Source organism: Megascapheus bottae, unplaced genomic scaffold, assembly GCF_031878675.1.
Source record: "Megascapheus bottae isolate mThoBot1 unplaced genomic scaffold, mThoBot2.hap1 HAP1_SCAFFOLD_87, whole genome shotgun sequence".
Classification (NCBI taxonomy): domain Eukaryota; kingdom Metazoa; phylum Chordata; class Mammalia; order Rodentia; family Geomyidae; genus Megascapheus; species Megascapheus bottae.
Window position 1 is genome coordinate 557,634 of NW_028327338.1, and position 19,455 is coordinate 577,088.

Sequence of the window (19,455 nt, forward strand, 5' to 3'; positions counted from 1 at the left end):
ATGGAGGACAACAGGTTAGAGTAATATATAAAACATTTTAATGGGTTGAAAACAAAGCTGTAAGAACTGCTTTCACAAAGAAGTACTCCTTTCAAGAGTGAGAAAAAGAATCAACTTAGGTTTGAAATCATATATACAGTCCTCTCAGCAGTTCCAGTAAATGCAGTGGTGTGTAAAACAACATTTGCAATACTTATGCACATAACTAAAACAAGCAGATTTTTGTATAACAAAAATGAATACTGCCTTATTTGATTCAGCTGTAATATAATATGGTGAGGAATTCCAAGGATCTAGCTGGCCCAGTTATGTATGTCATCAGAACTTCATACAGCAACGCAATGTATTTGTTTCTTTCTATACAGAGAAACACTTAGGTTATCACTCACACAACAGAGTGCTTTGTATCACCTGATGAGCAGTTTAGTGTATTTGAAAACAGTTGATCAAAGTAACTGGGAATGCAGGATTCACCCAAGCTGATCAGCTTCCATACTAATTGAAATCCTGAGAAAAAAGCATTACTTACTAGAAACATTTGACTTTTGAAGGCTATTGAATTATAAGAATTTGTAGATCAAATAAGAATTTAAGTAACGGGCCATAATGAAAACAGGACACAAGGACAATCTAGTTATGATGAGAAAATCTCAGTTTCTTATCTGGCACTGATGGCTTAGGCCTGTAATCCTACTTACTCAGAAGGCTGAGATCTGAGGATTGCAGTTTGAAGCCAGTCCAGGCAGTAAAGTCCATGAGTCTTTTATTTCCAAATAATCACCAAAAAGCATTAAGGAGGGCTGTGGCTTAAGCAGTAGAGTGCTAGCCTCAAGCAAAAAAGTTCAGGGATAGTACCCAGGCCCTGAGTTCAAGACTCAGGAGACACACACACACACACACACACACACACCCCTCAATGTCTTTCTGAGATTTGATAAATAAGAGTCTCTTGGGTTTATCTGTCTAAGATGGCTTGGAACTATATATATTCCTTAATCTCAGTCTCTTAAGTAGCTAGGAATTACAGGTGTGAACCACTGATGCCTGGCTTGCTGATAACTTATACTTCTTTTATCTTTTTATACTATTGATGTCATGCTTTATTAAGTTTTTATCTTTAAATAATTATACAAAAGAGTTCCAGGGGCCAGGAGTGTGGCCTAGCGGCAGAGTGCTTGCCTAACATGCATGAAGATCCAAGTTCTATTCCTTGGTATCACATATATAGAAAAAGGCAGAAGTGGTGCTATGGCTCAAGTGGTAGAGCACTAGCCTTGAGAAAGTCCAAGGATAGTGCGCAGGGCCTGAGGTCAAGCCCCAGGGTGGGTTAAAAAAAAACATAAAAAAGAATTCCAATTTGACAGGTTGATTTATGAGTACAATGCATCTTCCAAGCCCCCATTTCTTCCAATCCCATCCATCCACTCAAGATATCTGGTTGCATTTTTACATGTGTACATGAATATTGTAGTATATCTTTTCATATTGTATATCCACTGACAAAATTGTTGTAGATTTAAGTATTTTCATCCTTTTATCTTCTAACTTGTATGCTAGAGTTAAAAGTAGTTTATCTACCAACTTTAGGATTATAGGTGTGAGCCATGGCACATGGTCTTTTGTATCACTTTTTTTTGTTATGGCAGTAGGGTTTAAATTCAGGGTCTCATGTTCTTTTTTGTTGAAAGCTAGTGCTCTACTTGATCCACTTCTACTTCTAGTTTTTTGCTACTTAATTAGAGATAAGAGTCTCTTGTCTTTGTCTTCCTGTACTGACTTCAAACCATGATCCTAAGATCTCAGCCTCCAAAGCAGCTTGGATTACAGGTGTGAGTGGCTAGCTTCCTTTTCCTCTCCTATAAGGCAAATCATAACAAGCTATTACACATGGTGACATCTTTAGCTTTTCATGTCCAAGAATGTTTTTTTTGCCAGTCCTGGGCCTTGAATTCAAGGCCTGGACACTCTCCTTGGGCTTTCTCAAGGCTAGCGCTCTACCAATTGAACCACAGCACCACTTCCAGCTTCTTTCTATGTATATGGTATCGAGGAACTGAACTCGGGTCTTTGGGCAGGCTAGGCAAGCACTCTACCACTAGGCCAAACTCCTGGCCAGAATGTTTTTATCTCATTATTCTGAAGGACAACTTTGCCTGGTAAAGTGTTCTGGGTTAATCACTATTTTTCTTTTTTACTACTTTGAATGTATGATCTCACTATCCCTAAGCCTGTAAACTTTCTGCAGAGAAATCTGCTGATGTCTCACATGGTCCTGTGACTTATCACAGTGACTGTATGTGATGTCACTTCTCTTCCTGCTTTCAAAATTTCCTGTTTTGAAAATTTGATATCTCTGTGTAATCTCGGTTGAGTTAATCTTAGTTGATGGCTTTTCATCTCCTCAGCCTAATTTTCACAAACATGGGAGGTTTTCAGCCATTTTTAAAAAAAAAATAATGTATCTGTCACTTCTTTTGCTTAGAATTTTCACAATATAGTATGTATACATTTGTTCATTAATTCTATTGGGGTCTTCAGGTCCTGTATTCTTTCTTCACACTTTTCTTTTTGTTACTTTTTTCTCTTCTAACTGGCTAGCTCTAATGACTTCTCTCTGAGTTCATTGACTTTCTTTTGTATTCACATTTGCAATTTCAGTCTGTTGTTGTAGTGCTCTGTGGAATCTCTCAGCCCAGCAATGTATCCTTTTGTTCAAAGATTTGTGATTGGTTCATTTTTCACTGGAATTTTACAACTTTCTACCTGGATCCTAAAGCTCCCCAAAGGTACTTTTCCCCATGATGTCTACTAATTACTGTTTCTGGAAGTGGGGAGGATTTGAGATGAGGACCCTCTATTACTGTCTTTCTAATGTCCCTCCAAATGTTGCACACTTTAAAACAGATCAAAGTAACATGACATCAGGTGCTAAGATAAAATAATTACCAGCAGGGTGCTGTAATCCAAGCTACTCAGGAGGCTGAGATCTGAGGATTTTGGTTCAAAGTCTGCCCAGGTACAAAAGTCTAGGAGACTTATCTCCAAATAACACCAGAAAACTTGAAAGTGGCACTGTTTAACATGGTAGAACACTAGCCTTGAGCTGAAGAGCTCAGGGACAGCACCCAGGTCCAGATTTCAAGCCCTACAACCAACAAAACAAAAACAAAAACAAAAAAAATTGGGCAGGTGGAGGTGGCTCACACCTGTAATCCTAGCTACTCAGGAGGCTGAGATCTGAAGATCAAGCTTCAAAGCCAGCCTAGGCACAAAAGGACCAAAGACTCTTATCTCCAGTTAACCTCCAGAAAACAGGAAGTGGTTCTTGGCTTAAGGGTAGGGCGGTATCCTTGAGGGGCAGATCTCAGGCACAGCGCCCAGGCCCAGAGTTCAAGCCCCATAACCCACAAAAAATATATATGTTTATATCACCCTCCAATTTTACACCCCAAACAACCCAGCTATTCCTTCAATCTTGTCATTCTGTTTTTAGTCACCTAGGAACAACCTTTGTACATAGATGGACAAATAGGTTTATGTATATGTAAATAGACAATACATGAAATATATATACTATATAGTATTATATTGCATATATTGTATGTGCAAAACACATAAAATACAATGTTTACATATGTGTGTAATATATAATAAAATACTATAGAGCAAGGAAAATGACTAAATTAGATTAATATATCTTGATATGTCAAAAATAGCATATCATGTTTGAAGCATGAAAAGTATTACACTGAATACATATTTATGAGTGGTAAAATATTTTTCAAATGATGGAAGTGGAATGTATCGATTTTCAGGTTGTAATTTTCTAGGAAAAAAGGGAGATGTGGGCGGGGAGTGTGACCTAGTGGTAGAGTGCTTACCTAGCATGCACAAACACCTGGGTTCAATTCCTTGGTACCAAATACATAGAAAAAGCTGGAAGTGGTACTGTAGCTCAAGTGGTAGAGCTCTAGCCTTAAGAAAGCCCAAGAACAGTGCTCAGGCCCTGAGTTCAAGCCCCACAACTGGAAAAAAAAGCAGGGGGGGGATGTGACACTGGGAAGTATTGGGGTATATTTCTGATGCTTTATTATTGCTATTTTCCAAAATAGCATTGGAGCAAGCACACAGATAAAATATACCCAGCGTAGCTATAGAAAAGCAGCAGGCCCAGTGGGTTTAAAATAACTTGAAGGGAAGGAGCTGAGAGGTGGGTTTGTGCATATCCCCTGCTGGGCCTGCTGGGGGATCTGTCATTATGAGGTGTCACCAAGAGTGATGCAACAGAAGGGTCTGAGGCTTTTCAGAATCTTCCCACTCCCATACTCTCTCTTGTAGGAGAAACACCCACACAATAAGATACAAATAAAAAATGGTTACGCGCAGCTTCAAGTCTTCCATGAAATAGGGGAAGAGCATTCCACTAGCTCTTTACTCTGGCCAGGACAAAATGAGTGGAAGGCCAAAGCTCAGGAGGGTTACCCGTTTTTTCCCGAGTTGCTCAGAAGAACCCAGCAGCACTTCCAGTATAGACAACTTGCTGTCAGAGCAGGAACTCCCTGATGCAAACGGGTATGGTCTTCTGAAACAGCTGTAGTTGGTTAGAAGGATCCCATCATTAAGACAGGTCTCTGTAAAATGATGAGAAAAGAAAATTTCCTAACACTTCCCTTGGATTCTTTCTAATTGCAGCACTTCCGGTGGCATACCTTCTTCTTTCTATGTCACTGATGTTTAGGTTAATTACAGTAGACTGGGGACAGAGTATAAAAAAAGAAACCCTCCTTTGGTTTTTGTTTCTGTGCTGGTACCGGTGCTTGAATTAAGAGCTTATCCCTTAGCTTTTTTCATCAAAGCTGGCACTCTTATCACTTGAGTCACATCTTCCAGCTTTTTTGTTGGTTACTTGGAGTCTCACAGATTTTCCTTTCCTGAGCTAGTTTCAAACCTTAATCTTCAGCCCTTAGCCTCCTAAATTGCTAAGATTATAGATAAGAGCCACCAGTGCATACATGGCATCCTTCTTAAAGAGCAGTATTGAAAACCTGAGGGATCATTCAAGTTTTCTTCAAAGGGCCAGCAGATGCACTTTGAGGAGTGCGCTTGATATTAGATTCTTAGCACCTGTATTATACAATTGCATAGGAATTGTATAAACGGCCTCATAATGAATACGCATTTTGAGCTAATAACTAAATTTGCCTTGACAAGGTGTTACCTGAAAGCAGACAGGGCTAATTGTTGACTTAGCTATCGACCACTTTACCAAGGAGATCATTGGAAAATAATAGCATAGCCATCTCAATAGTAACAGTGAAGCACTTGTGTAGACACAAAAATATCAAGAAAAATTAAGGTTGCTGTAGAGTTGTTGGAATAATCATGTTCACCCTTAAAAGGCAGAGTCTTGAGACTGGGTGAAGGCCCATGAGGTTTTTTTTGGGGGGGGGGAGATGGGGGAGGGTAGAGAGAGACAGACAATGATAAGTAGAGGTACAGAGAGTGAAAAGACAGAAACTAACCTTTAGTAGATAAAGTAATATAATCATTAATCATGTTCATTTAATTCAGCCCACCAAGAAAGGCCATATCTAGGTGCTGGTGGCTCACACCTGTAAAGCTAGCTATTCAAGCAGCTGAGATCTGATTGTTACAGTTTGAAGCCAGCCTGGGCAGAAAACTGTAAGAAATGATCTCCAGTTAACCAGCAAACAACAACAACAACAAAAAAAATCCCAAACCAGAAATGGAGGTGTGTTTCTAGTGGTAGAGCACCAGCCTTGAGTAAAAAAAGCCAAGTGAGAGCTTGGATAGGCTGTGAGTTTTAAGACCCAGTACCAGCACCCAAACACAAAGAGTCTGCAATAATTTCTAAATGAGATTCTTTAGACAGTGAACCTTTCACCACGCTCCACGTGACCACTACTGTTGAAATGGAGTGTGGTTTTAAGCAGTACTTCCACAGGTAGGTAAGTGGGTTAGGGAAGTCTCTGCTGTAGTAATGGCCCATTATCCTGGCTGGTCGTGCTCAAGGTTGCTTTATGCAGGATACATTAGGCTCAATATGAGATCACTGAAGTGTCCCGGTGACGCTGAGCTGGAGTTTTCCCAAGATTTCTTTGCCATTACAATTTGAGACATGAAGAAAGTTAAATCCATACATCTACCCAAGTAAGTTAGTTACAAACATCTATGGAAGTCATCTCTTTACTGATAGTTTTACATCATTTTATTTTTAAGTTATTTTTGTAGCTGGTCATGGTGGCTCATGCTTGTAATCGTAGCTGCTCTGGAGGCTGAGATCTGAGGATTTCCATTCAAAGCCAGCCTGGGCACAAATGTCCATGAGACTCTTATCGCCAATTAACCTCTAGAAAATGGGAAGTGGGGCTGAGGCTCAAAGGATAGGGCTTAAACTCAGGGCCAGGGCCCCTCACGCTTGTTTTGATTTTTCACTCAAGTCTGGTGGTCTACCATATGAATGATACCTTCACTTATAGCATTTTGCTAGTTCATTGGAGATGAGTCTCACCGGCTTTTCTACCTGGTCTGGTTTCAAACTGAGAGCCTCAAATCTCAGCCTCCCGAGTAGTTAGGATTATAAACATGAGCCACCAGCTCCTTGCTTTTGCCATAGTTCTTTAGCTTGATACTTAATTTCTACCAAAACCTTTTTTTTCCCTTTTGCTCAATCTATGTTTGAGACTTCCAGATTATGTACTTCCATTTTCTTCTTATAAATATTTAAGCAATATATATTAAGCATCTATAGTTTCAGAGTTCTCTCTCCCTTTTTTCTCTCTCTCTGTACAACCATGAAAACTTTTCTCTCAATTTTGAAGATAATAGGTTAGAAATTAAGTGAATTTATAGACTCAATCTAGAATAATCAAGAGCAAGAATAAGCAAGTTTGTGGACTTGAGTGCAATAATAAAGTCCAAGTTAAAGGTTAATAGTAATGGATTACAATGTTTAATTTCTTTTTATGGTTTTTGCTTTTGCTAGGTTAGCTCGATCATGGAAGACTATCTTAACTCTCGTGTTTACATTGACTTTTCTTCTTTTTGGTAAGTTTTCCCACTAATGACAAAAGAGATTATAACAATGCTTCCAGTTGGGGATAAGAGGACTACAGAAAGCACCAAAAGTAGAATTGCATATTCTCAAAGTATTTTCATCATTTATCTGTTATGAAATCAGTACAAGCTTTCTTTAGAAAAATTTTAAAGTGTTCCTTTCTCTGAATTGTACACTGAAATCACAGAAGTTGCATTAAACTTAAGAATCCCTAATATATCACATTTTACCCTCTACAATTTTTTTTGTTGGTCATGGGACTTGAACTCTGTTACTTCGTATAAATTTGAGTGGCTCAGACAGGGAGATTTTGAAAATTGAAACCTTTTTTTAATGGTTGAACTCAGGACCCACATTTTTCAGGGCCAATGCTCTACTACCTGAGCCATGCCTCCAATCTATTTGGCCATTGTTTTTCTTTTTGTTTTCTGTACTGTTCTTTGTTTTCCACTGTTTATTTTCAAGGTGAGGTCCCACTTAACACCAGGATCAACCTGGACTGTTATCCTTGTGACACTGGAAATGACAGGCTCCCACCACTGTATCCAGCCATTGATAGAGATGAGGTCTCCTAAACTTTATTATCCAGACTAGTCTCTAATCGCCTTAACCTAGTCCTTAATCTCTACCTCCCAAGTAGCCAGGATTACAGGTGTGAGCTAGTGTCCGCATTCACTGCTGAATGTCCTGTTTATGACTTCTGACCTGAGTATAGTGACATGATCCTGCTGTCCCACTGTCCACTTTAGTGACTTGTTCAGGAGTACCATGCATTTGGCAGTAGATCTGTTCATGTTCAGGACTTTTCTTTTTTAAAAATGTTTGCCGGTCACAGGGCTTGAACTCAAGTCCTAGGCTCTGACCCTAAGCTTCTTTTACTCAAGGCTAGTGCCCTATCACTTGAGCCACAGCTCTACTTCTGGCTCTTTTGGTAGTTGATTGGAGAAAAGAGTCTTATAGACTTTCCTGCCTGGGCTGGCTTTGAACTACAATCCTCAGATCTCAGCCTCCTGATCAGCTAGGATTACAGGCATGAGCCATCAGTATCTGGCTAGGACTTTTCTTATTCTGGTAAATAGACCTCAAATTCCCTTGACATCCATGTTAGTCACTTTTACATTACTGTAAATAACAAGTTTATTTTGGGCCTCATAGTTTTGAGAGAGTTCAGTCTAATTATTTAGTCCATTGCTTTTGTGTTTTCTCTCTTTCTTCTAGAGGACATGTGTGTCACCCCAGGCTACAGCACTTGTGATGGACCACAGGTCTCTTAGCCTTGGCTTGGCTTTCTTCTTTCTGTTCCTCAGACTTAAAAAAATTAATAGTTCCTTCCTCAAGTTCATGGACCCTTTCATTTCAAATCTGCTGTTGACCAGAGTTTCAGATTATTTTTTGCCAGTTGGGCTTGAACTCAGGGCCTGGACACTGTCCTTGCTCAAGGCTAGCACTCTGCCACTTGAGCCACAGTGCCCCTTCCAGCCTTTTCCGTGTATGTGGCTATGGAGGAATTGAACCCAGGGCTTTGTTTATGCAAGATGAGCACTCTACCACTAGGCCATGGTCCCAGCCCAGAATTTTTTTTACTTGTATTTCATTGTTATGGTATGTATAGAAGGGTTGCAGTTATATTTACCAAGTAGTGGGTACATTACTTCTTGAACATTCATACCCCTTCCCATGTTTTTCTCCTAATTTCCCCTCCCCCACCCCTCCCAATCATCTTGTTTTCCCTCTTCCCTTCCCTATTTCAAATGAACAATATACCAGGTAGCAAAGTCAGATACAGTAACAGCATGCGATAAGCCATCAGGGGAGAAATAAGAGAAGTAACTTCACATAGTACCTTAAGAACAACAATCACAAAGATAAAACCTCTTTCCATATCCTGGAGTTCATTTCACTTACCCTCATCCTATACAGCCATATGCACATAGCTTCTGAGCTGTTGTGGTCCAGAGTTTCAGAATAGGAAAACTGAGGATCTTGTTAGTCTTTTTCTGTTGGCCTTTGAATAGAGGATTATTCTTGAGTGTCCCACCTCAACCATCTTTATCCTCCATGACGTCACTGGAGGACATACTACTTTTAGGAATGTCATCTGTCTCCGTGTAACATATTTTATAAATATTTACAAATGATTTTTTTCTTTATTTTGCAACTTCTCAAGGCTTTAGAATGTGAATAGGAGTTACATACAGTCTTTGCTGGGTCAAGATACTGTGTCAAAATGCCTTAGGCAGGGTAATTTATAAGCAACAGAAATTCATTACTCCCCAGTCTGAAAGCTAGACATCCAAGATCAAGGCAGATTCAGTTTCTGGGGAGAGTTTACTCTCTACCTGGACAACACCAACTTACAGCATAATTACAAGGTGGAAGGAGCAAGGCAACTTCCTTCAGTAACTTTTCTAAGAGTGACAATCTCATTCATGGAGGCAGACTTTGGGACCTACTTATACCCCCAAAGACCTCACCTCTTGTAACATTGGGTATGAGGTCCCAATATTAATTATGGGGGATACTAACAGTCCATCCACAGCCACATTGTTCAGAGAGGATCTCCTGTGATTGTTTCTGATAGAAAATATTTTTATTTTATTATTTTTTTTTTTGCCAGTCCTGGGCTTGAGCTCAGGGCCTAAGCACTGTCCTTGGACTTTCTCAAAGCTGGAGCTCTACCAATTGAGCCTCAGCACCACTTCCAGCTTTTTTCTATGTATGTGATGCTGAGAAATTGAACCCAGGCCTTCGTGCATGCTAGGCAAGCACTCTACCACTAGGCCAAACTCCCGTCCCTGATAGAATACATTTTTAAAAATTAATCAAAAAAAATTTTTTTTGTCAGTTGTGGGGCTTGAACTCTGGACCTGGGTGCCCAGAGTTTCAACTTGTTAGTTTTCAGAAGTGCTTTTCTATTCTGTCAGTACTTTCAAAAAAGTATTCTGGAGCCAGGTGCCAGTGGCTCATACCTGTAATCCTAGTTACTTAGGAGGCTGAGATCTGAGGATTGCAATTCAAGGCCAGCCCAGGCACTACAGTTTGTGAGACTCTTATCTCCAAGTAATCATTAGAAAACTGGAAGTGGTACTATGGGTCAAAGCAGTAGAGTGCTAAGCCTTGAGCTGAATAGCTCAGGGACAATGCCCAGGACCAGAGTTCAAGTCCCATGAACAACAAAATATTAATTAATAATAATAATAAAACAAAATAGCAAACTGACTTCAGCTAGGTTCCTGTAATCCTAGATTCTCAGGAGGCTGAGATCTAAGGTTTGTGGTTCAAAGACAACCTGGGCAGACAGCTTCTCCATGGTCTTATCAAACAGCAAAGTGAGTTGTGACTCAAGTAGTAATGTGCTGGCCTTGAGCAAAAGAACTAAGTAAGGAATTCCAGGTGGTGGTTTACCACCTAAGCCACAGTACCACCTCCAGCATTTTGCTGGTTTACTGGAGATAAGAGTCTCTCAGATTTTTCTGCCCTGCTGGCTCCAAACTGTGATTCTCAGATCTCAACCTTCTAACTAGCTTTGAATCTAAGTGTGATCTTAGTCCATTGTTTTATTTTTATATTTGCTGACAATTGATTTGGGCAATTTCTCATTAGCACAACTTTTTCCTACAGTTTTTCCCCTGAAAACAGACCTGTTTCATCTTTACAGTTAAGCTTTTTAATCAACTTTGGCCTTTTTTGTTTGACAGGATTTAGACATCATGAGTGGTTTAAAGAAACAGAATTTCCTCAAAAATCCAAAACAATTACATGCCATGATTGCAGAATACAGTTCACGGCTGCATCACTACCAGGTGATATTTCACTGTGACTCCTGGAAGCTTATTAGCATATCTTTCCAGCTAGCAGTATATTATTTTGGTTGTATATTGAGAATATCTAAACAGAAATAATTTATGGGTAGAAGCTCTATAAACATTCTCCATAGCCTCTGATCCCAGCAGGCACCCCACAAGAAACTCCAGCAAAAGGAAACCATTAAATGTATGTGTACACCACCACTCTACTCAGTGTGATCTTCCTCTTCACAGCAAAACTAGTTAGGTCTCAGGGAGCTCAGACTGAAGATATCATTTAATATCCCCTTGTGGCCCACCCAGCATTCCAGCCTTGTCCATTTCATGCTAGGCCTCTGGAAGTTAGGGGCAGAGGATGAAGGAGCAGCGGCCAAGGTCACCATGGCTCCAGAGGAAGGTGAGACAGACAGAAGGACCAGATGGAAGCCACACATTGACCTTTCAACACTCAGTGGCTCCATTCTTGGTTGCATAATACTTCATGCCCATTCCCTTAGGGCCTCTGAAATTTCTATTTCCCAGAACAGCCAGAAACTGCTACATTCCAAAATCTCTTGCCACATGGAATCTCTAAAGGGAGAAGACTGCACAAATACATTCCCTGCAGGATTCCAGCCCAGTAAGGAACAGCCCCTGGGTGTTGGTCATTCCCACTCCTAAAGACACCGAAGGCCACATTATCCGCCCTAGGCCGTAACAGAAAAAGATAGCTCTTTTCTGACATCCATCTCAGCTCAAATCCACTTATAGTGACCAATACAGCAGCCTGGGGCTAGTTTCCCAACTATAATTGGTAGAAGCTGAAATCTAAACCCAGACTTGGCTGAGTTCACATCCTGCTGTGTCCAAGAACATACAGCTTAGCCTCCGTGGTCATAGACCATACCAATGAAGAGTTTAAATCCAAAGGTTTCCAATTTCTTGCTCCAGTATTGAATGGATTTACACCTAAAATCCTATCTTATGCAACAAACTTAATTTATTCACCCAGATGAACAGACCACAACCAGTATTACCTTTAAGATGAGTTTGTTTCATGAGTTTTGCTGAGAGGAAAGCAGTTAATAGCTGTGTGGTCAAATCTCATCTCATTGAGCTAGGGAATGGTGGCTCACACCTATAATGCTTGCTACTCAACAAACTGAGATCCAAGGATCAAGGCTTGAAGCCAGCCTAGGCAGACAAACTTAGACATACACCTCCCATTAACAAGTCAGAAGTGGAAGTATGGCTTGCTCAAGTAGGAAAAAAAAAACTTGAGTAAAAAATTAAGGGAGGGGCCTGTTAGACTCCCGACTCAGCGGGATGTCTTCCAGACGGAGCCCCCTTCCCAAGGAACAGCGAGTCACGCAGTCGGATGCAATCAGCAAGAGGTTTATAATGGAACCCGGGCACGCCCGGGGGCAACAAGATCTCCTAGGAGACTTGCGCACCTAGGCTGGGGAGAGGGGGATATTTATGGGTGGCTGAAGCAGGTTACAGAAGCAGAAGCATAGTTACAGAGTAATGATTGATTATAATCACATTAGGTAAGACTCAGCTAGGGGCTCAGCTAGGGGTTTATTGAATTTCCACTTGGTTAAACAGGCAGTTAACTGCATGTCTTGTTTCTGGCCATATCTTATTGTTTTATTCCTTGAATTTCCTCCTCTTATTCAGGTTCATAAGGTATACAGTTTCGCTGACTCGAACCAACTCAAACTGCACATCCTGTTGGCTGTTCTTCAGCCCATTGTATAAACTGCAGCTACTTGCACTATTCTAAAGACCATTCTTTTAAGACTTTGGATTATGTTTGTGTTGTGAAAGTACTTTCGAGTGGTTGCTATTGGTTACTATTACATTATGGGGAGATTTCATATTTCTCATCATTATGGGGAGATTTCATATTTTTCATCATTATGGGGAGATTTCATACTTTTCATCCCCCATTTTCTTATTGCTCAAATGAAATCTTTCATTTAATGAGAGTGGTCTCTTTCCTTAAGTTGCTGATACTGTTGAGTGAGCACTAAGGCTTGTCAATCGATCTTTTACAAATTGGACTAGTCTATTTAAGATACAGGGACCCAAGGTGAGAATTAGAATGAGTCCTGCTATAGTGGATAACAGAGTTGCAAACCAAGGGGATTGATTAAACCAGTTTTCAAACCATCCTTGCTGAGAGCGGAATTCTTCTTCTCTTTCTGATAGCCTTTCTCTAAGTTTGCTCATAGTTTCTCGGACAATTCCTGTCTGGTCTGCGTAAAAACAGCATTCCTCTTTCAAAGCAGCACACAAATCACTATCCTTTAAGAAAAGTACTTCAGACAAGGATGTTAGAGATTTTTATAACCAAGAAAGTCTTATTTTTTTAGCCATATTGTCCAGGTTTAATTTCTGTAAAGTCAATTTCCCAATGAACACCTGGGAGGTGTCCTCTCATTCTAGTTCCAAGTCCAATTTTAGTCTGTCCTGCATTCACCCTAGCACAGGCTGGGCACTGGGCAGCCACTTGTTGCAAAGTCTCCTCCTTTCCCAAGAAGTGGCCAAAGTCCTTGTTTGGAGTCATAGGCCGCCCCCATTTTCTTATGGCACTCAATATAGTGGGGGAAGACTACGGTGAGGCTTCTCTATTATTGGGAGGGCCGGCACTCTTGGTATTCTCTGAAGTGCGGCTTCCCGAGCCGCTTTGTCTGCTAGGCGGTTACCTCTGGCCTCCATTGCCGCTTTCTGGGTCGATGTTCCAGGGGGCAGCCCTCCAGCCCAAATTACCTCAGTCTCAGTGGTAACAGCTGCCCCTGCCTTCCGCTCTCCATTTTCCAGAAGGCTACTGCCATCCGTGAACCAGGTGAGCTCAGCATTCTGAAGGGGGTGGTCTGTCAAATCAGGTCGGGTCCCATCACCAAGAGTTTAGTTCCAGTCCTCTCAGTAAACAATTGTAAGGTGGTGGTTGAATCCGGCAGCACAGCAGCTCCAATGGAATGTCACACCTCCTGCTAGGTCACCTGCAAAATTTCTAAAGAAGCTTAACTTAAGGCCTGACTCTGGTGAATTCTCCCAATGCTTTTCTAGTTGCTTTACCCGAGCACACTCATTTTTGCAGGCTGGCACCGTTGGTTTTTAAGACAGTATAGGATTGAGAATCCAAAGTAATACCAGGGTGGCAACTTTTAGTAACCAGATTGAACAAGGCTTAGCACTCTCTAGACAGGCACAGAAGACTCGAAACTGTAGCCGTTCCCCACAAGTGCAGTCTCTACTCTTGCACATTTGTTACTACTATTTTTTTTATGCCTCTAACTTATGCTGTCTTAATTTTTAAGAAACAACTTTTTGGTCCCTTTATCTAAAGAGGACTGATGGGCGACGATCCATCTTCTATAACTTCTTCAGGCTGACTCAGGGGCGTTGTCTCTATACCTAGCCAGGGACCCTGAAAACTTAGCCTATTTTACCAAGAGGCTGTCAAGATTACATATATTCTACTCCAAATTGGAGGTCATGTAAAGCATTTAACAACTGCACAAACTTTTTCTTTGGCTACAACAGTGTAGCTTACTTAGCACCTATTTGCAAAGGCATTTTCCTGATTTTCTGGGGAACTTAATCCCTGCATTCTATGCTTCAGTTGCCAGATCTAAACATATAATAGGGACGCAAGCGTCACATCCACCCTGAATTTGTGGCTGGTGTCAAATCAAACTTCACTCAGTTAGGATTTAAATCATCCTCTATCACAGATGATTGACAAGTTCCTGCCCAGGTATGAAAGGCACGGGCATTAGTAAGGCATGCTTACAAACTATTCTATGACCTCCCGGCTCTGATTAATTTTGAATGGCCAAGCACAAATGACTCTAGGATCTGACACCACCTCTGCCATCCAAGCTATGGCTTACTGCATTTGGATGCTTCATTGTCCCAGTAGTGTCTCTCCACACAGGAATAAATGTCCCATTGGCATTTCACTTTGTTGGTTGCTGGACTTGAACTCAGGGTCTGGGTGCTGTCTCTCAGCTCTCCAGCTCAAGGCTAGCACCCTGCCACTTTTAAGTCCCAAACACAGGGCCTGAGTGCCTCTCCTCAGCTCTGCAGCTCAAGGCTTGCACTCTGCCACTGAGTCCTGGGCCTGGTGCTTGAGTGCTGTCCCCCAGCTTTTCAGCTCAGAGCTAGCACTCTGCCACTTTGAGCTCCAAAGCAACTCTCAATAGCACTCTGACAGATTAGACACCACAGTCTCACAGGGACTTTGCCTTGCCCGGGCTGGCTCAAAACTGCGGCTTTCAGATCAGTGAGTCCTACAAAGGCCACTTTACTCCAATTAGAAGCAACAAGGTGGTCAACTCAGAAATAGTCTCTAAGCATGACCTTACCTGGAACTTGGTGAGGGCCAAATTTACATCTGAATGAGGATCTGCTGTCCTTCTCCATGGACCTGCTGCAGATTGCTATAGAGTAACTTGCAAGAATAAGCTGAAATAGCAATTAAGCAACCATTTTGGTAGTCCTAATTTTTCTTGTTTAAATAAACATTTAGGATAATTTCAATTTCAAACTTTGTTCAGAAACCCATTTCCAATGTTCTTTAAAATTTTTACTGATATTTGCTTAAACAATTAACACTTTAGCCTTTATGTGCATTTGAAAAATCTTTAAGGGCCCAAGGAACTCCCTTTGTTTCCAGGTTTCAAAACTCCAGCAACAGTTTAAACTCAAATAAGTTTTTCCTCAATGCAAGAACTGTAAACATCATCAGTGCACCAAAAGTCTAAATCTGGACTTAGTTTCCTTCTTTTTCTAGAATACATCCAATTGCAATGCAGTAGCATGAACCCAAATTATACAGAGATAAATTTTTAAATATTCATTCCTTTTAAAATACTAATTATATTACCCAGATTTTACCATCAGATTTTCAGTGTCAGTCTGCAAAGAAAATAAAAGAGCGAAGATGTGGATCTCAGTTCACCTGACCAAGTTAAGTGAACAGCCTTCACTCCAGCTTACCCAAGGCTGCACCTTTGCCAGTTCACCTCTCACCCCCCAAGACTGTCACATAGGACTATTCTAAGTTTTCCCATCCTTTCTCTTAATATTTGATTACCTAGACAGTTTTGAAAGATAGGTAAAGTCTCTGACATTAATAAATAAATTTACATTTTAATTCCTAATATTTATCTCCAAATTTTAACTTAAGGAAATAGATTTTAAATTCCCTAATACTTCTGGGTTAAACAGGATACAATGTTCACAATGTAAACAGCTCTGTGCATTTCAATATCAAATTATTAATGCAAATTTCATTTAGAAAATACTTTTTCTACTTTAGAAAAATACTTTTTACCAGTTTCTCTTTAAAGCAATGCAATAACCCTTTGAGACATTGTAAAACATTTTAACCTAATAATTTTTCTTGAAGTTTAGACTTAGATTTACCCAATTGCCTTTTTGTTTCAAGTATAAATTTATCCATTGTTTTATACAGCATGCTGATAATTTAACCTTGAACATGTTCACTTACTCATTCACACACACTCATATTCAAAGATCTTAAAGCGCGCAAAATTAATATCGGCCGTTTATTTTCCGGAAGTTTGTGTCAAGAGAGCTTTGCCAATTTTATTCTTGCAGGTGAGAACCAGATTTAAAACAAAACTTTTTTACAAGGCAACTTACAACTGCCCAGAATACACACACAAAGATTGCAAGGATCCATATTTAAGACTGGTACCAATTTTGAAAACAAAACCAGACAACAAAAAAAACACCTCACAAAACAAGACAGAAGCAGAGACCTTTAAGTACCCCAAATTTTGATGGCATGCATGGCAGCAGTCTCAGACTGTTCCATTTTAGACTCCGAGTAAAACATAACAAAACAGACATACAAGAAACAAAACAAACAGACTGGTCCCTTAACCTACCGCGCGGCTTTCAGACGGTCGGGGAGGGGCAAAAGCCGTTCCCTCGACCAACAGAGGCCTTCCGATACACTGGGGGCACCGAAAAATCGGGCCCCCAATGGAAGAAACCCAGACGTTTCCCTTACCAGCTGGACTGAAGAGTCCTCAGACTGGGGCGAAGCCCCAAAAGGGGAAACCAGACGGGTCAGAAATCTGACCCCAGATGCCTCAGGGACGTCTCCCAGGGGCTGCGGTCGGGAGTACGAGCTCGTCAGCTCCTCCACGGGTCCGCCAGATACAGATTGACCAGATACAGATTGACACGGCCGAGTCACAGATTCCAGAAAAACTCTTAACATAAGACAGGACATACAAAAGACAACATGCCAGAAATACTCTTAACATAAGACAAGACATAGAAAGGACAACAGAAATTTGCTGGCCAGCTTACCTCCCGGAGGTGGGTCGGTGGTCCCTGGGTAGGGGTCTCCTATCTCGCTGGGGCCTCCAAATGTTAGACTCCCGACTCAGCGGGATGTCTTCCAGACGGAGCCCCCTTCCCAAGGAACAGCGAGTCACGCAGTCGGATGCAATCAGCAAGAGGTTTATAATGGAACCCGGGCACGCCCGGGGGCAACAAGATCTCCTAGGAGACTTGCGCACCTAGGCTGGGGAGAGGGGGATATTTATGGGTGGCTGAAGCAGGTTACAGAAGCAGAAGCATAGTTACAGAGTAATGATTGATTATAATCACATTAGGTAAGACTCAGCTAGGGGCTCAGCTAGGGGTTTATTGAATTTCCACTTGGTTAAACAGGCAGTTAACTGCATGTCTTGTTTCTGGCCATATCTTATTGTTTTATTCCTTGAATTTCCTCCTCTTATTCAGGTTCATAAGGTATACAGTTTCGCTGACTCGAACCAACTCAAACTGCACATCCTGTTGGCTGTTCTTCAGCCCATTGTATAAACTGCAGCTACTTGCACTATTCTAAAGACCATTCTTTTAAGACTTTGGATTATGTTTGTGTTGTGAAAGTACTTTCGAGTGGTTGCTATTGGTTACTATTACATTATGGGGAGATTTCATATTTCTCATCATTATGGGGAGATTTCATATTTTTCATCATTATGGGGAGATTTCATACTTTTCAGGGCCAGGAGTTTAGCCTAGTGGTAGAGTGCTTGCCTAGCATGCACAAAGACCCAGGTTCAATTCCTCGGTACCACATACATAGAAAAAGCTAGAAGTGGTGCTGAGGCTCAAGTGGTAGAGCTCTAGCCTTGAGAAAACCCAAGGACAGAGCTCAGACCCTGGCCCAGGACTGGCAAAGAAAAAAAAAACCTAAGGGAGAATGAGTGAAAGGCCCTGTGTACTAGCACACAAAAAATTACATTAAATTAGAAGATATTAAATTGCTTAGCTGGAGAAAAGATAGGAGATTTTTTCTTGTATTTCACCCTGTTTCCATTATGACATTAGCACACGTTAGAAAACAGTTTCTGTAAAATACCCCTTTGTGCTATTCTGTTCAGGGCAGAATGAGCTTACAAGGAGCTGACATTGTTTGTTTGTTTGTTGTACTGGAATCCTGAGGCTTGCACTCTGGGCCTGGGTACTGTCCCTGATATTTTCTTTGTTCAAAGCTAGTGCTAACTACTTGAGACACACCTCCACTTCCAGCTTATGCTGGTAGATTGGAGATGAGTGTCAGGGACCTTCTTGCCCAGGCTGGATTTGAACTCTGATCCTCAGATCTCAGCTTTCTGAGTAGCTAGGATTACTGGGCATAATTAGGATCTTAAGATGAAATCAATCTGTTTCAATGCCCATCTCCTGTGGTTCTTCCCTCCTTTTATTCCTTCAGCCTCAGACTCTGGTGGCTTTAGCATCTTGAGAAAGAAGGAAGGAGGTTGTCATCTTAGAGTTCACTTTGAATATCCTTCTCTATTCCAAAGATCAGGGCTTACCTCTGCGTTTTCAGATACAGTGAGTATAGGTCCTCTAAGGACAATATTCCTGAATTCAGAAGGATTTATCTTTTTTATTTCATTTTTTCTCCCCAGGCCAGATTTCGTATGCCTAAGGAGCAACTGGAACTTTTAAAGTGAGTGAGACTTTCTGCTGTATCATCTTGCGGTACTGTCAAAATGCTGCAACGGTTTGATAAAAATATAAAACTTAAGCGATTTCTCTGTAATAGCGTTTGCTCGCTTTTTCATGTCACTTAAGAGTCTTTCTGGGCATTTTCTCTTGCCCTCCTTAAAAAAGCAAATCTACTTAAAGTACCTATACCTGGGCATGATAGTATGTACCTATAATGCCATGATGCTGAGGCAAGAGGATCTTAAGTTTGAGGATTGGCTAGCAAGTGCCAGGCAACATGTAAGATTCTGTCTCAAAGCTCAAATTAATTAATTACTTGATTTAAGTAAAATAACATAGACATGTATACATACACATTAGAATGTTGTGTGTGTGTGTGTGTGTGTGTGTGTGTGTGTGTGTGTGTGTGTGTTATACAGCATAGTTAGGACCAGCTCTGTGTTCCTTTGCTTCTCTTCTTTGGCCATATTGTTTTATCTTTATTCTTTATGTTTTGAAATACACAGAAACCATTTTCTTTTATCTTGTGATTCTTTACAAACAGAAAGGAAAGCCAGACTTTGGAGAACAATTTGTGAG

General features: G+C 40.9%; 1 long non-coding RNA gene across 1 annotated transcript; it reads left to right on the forward strand.

Annotated features, from left to right (window-relative positions):
• Window positions 1–4,299: 4,299 nt before the first annotated feature.
• On the forward strand, window positions 4,300–19,450 carry LOC150040037 (uncharacterized). Its single transcript, XR_016534109.1, has 5 exons — window positions 4,300–4,572; window positions 7,007–7,068; window positions 10,777–10,881; window positions 18,837–18,877; window positions 19,421–19,450. It is a non-coding gene; the product is annotated as an uncharacterized LOC150040037 (long non-coding RNA).
• The last annotated feature ends 5 nt before the right edge of the window (window positions 19,451–19,455 follow it).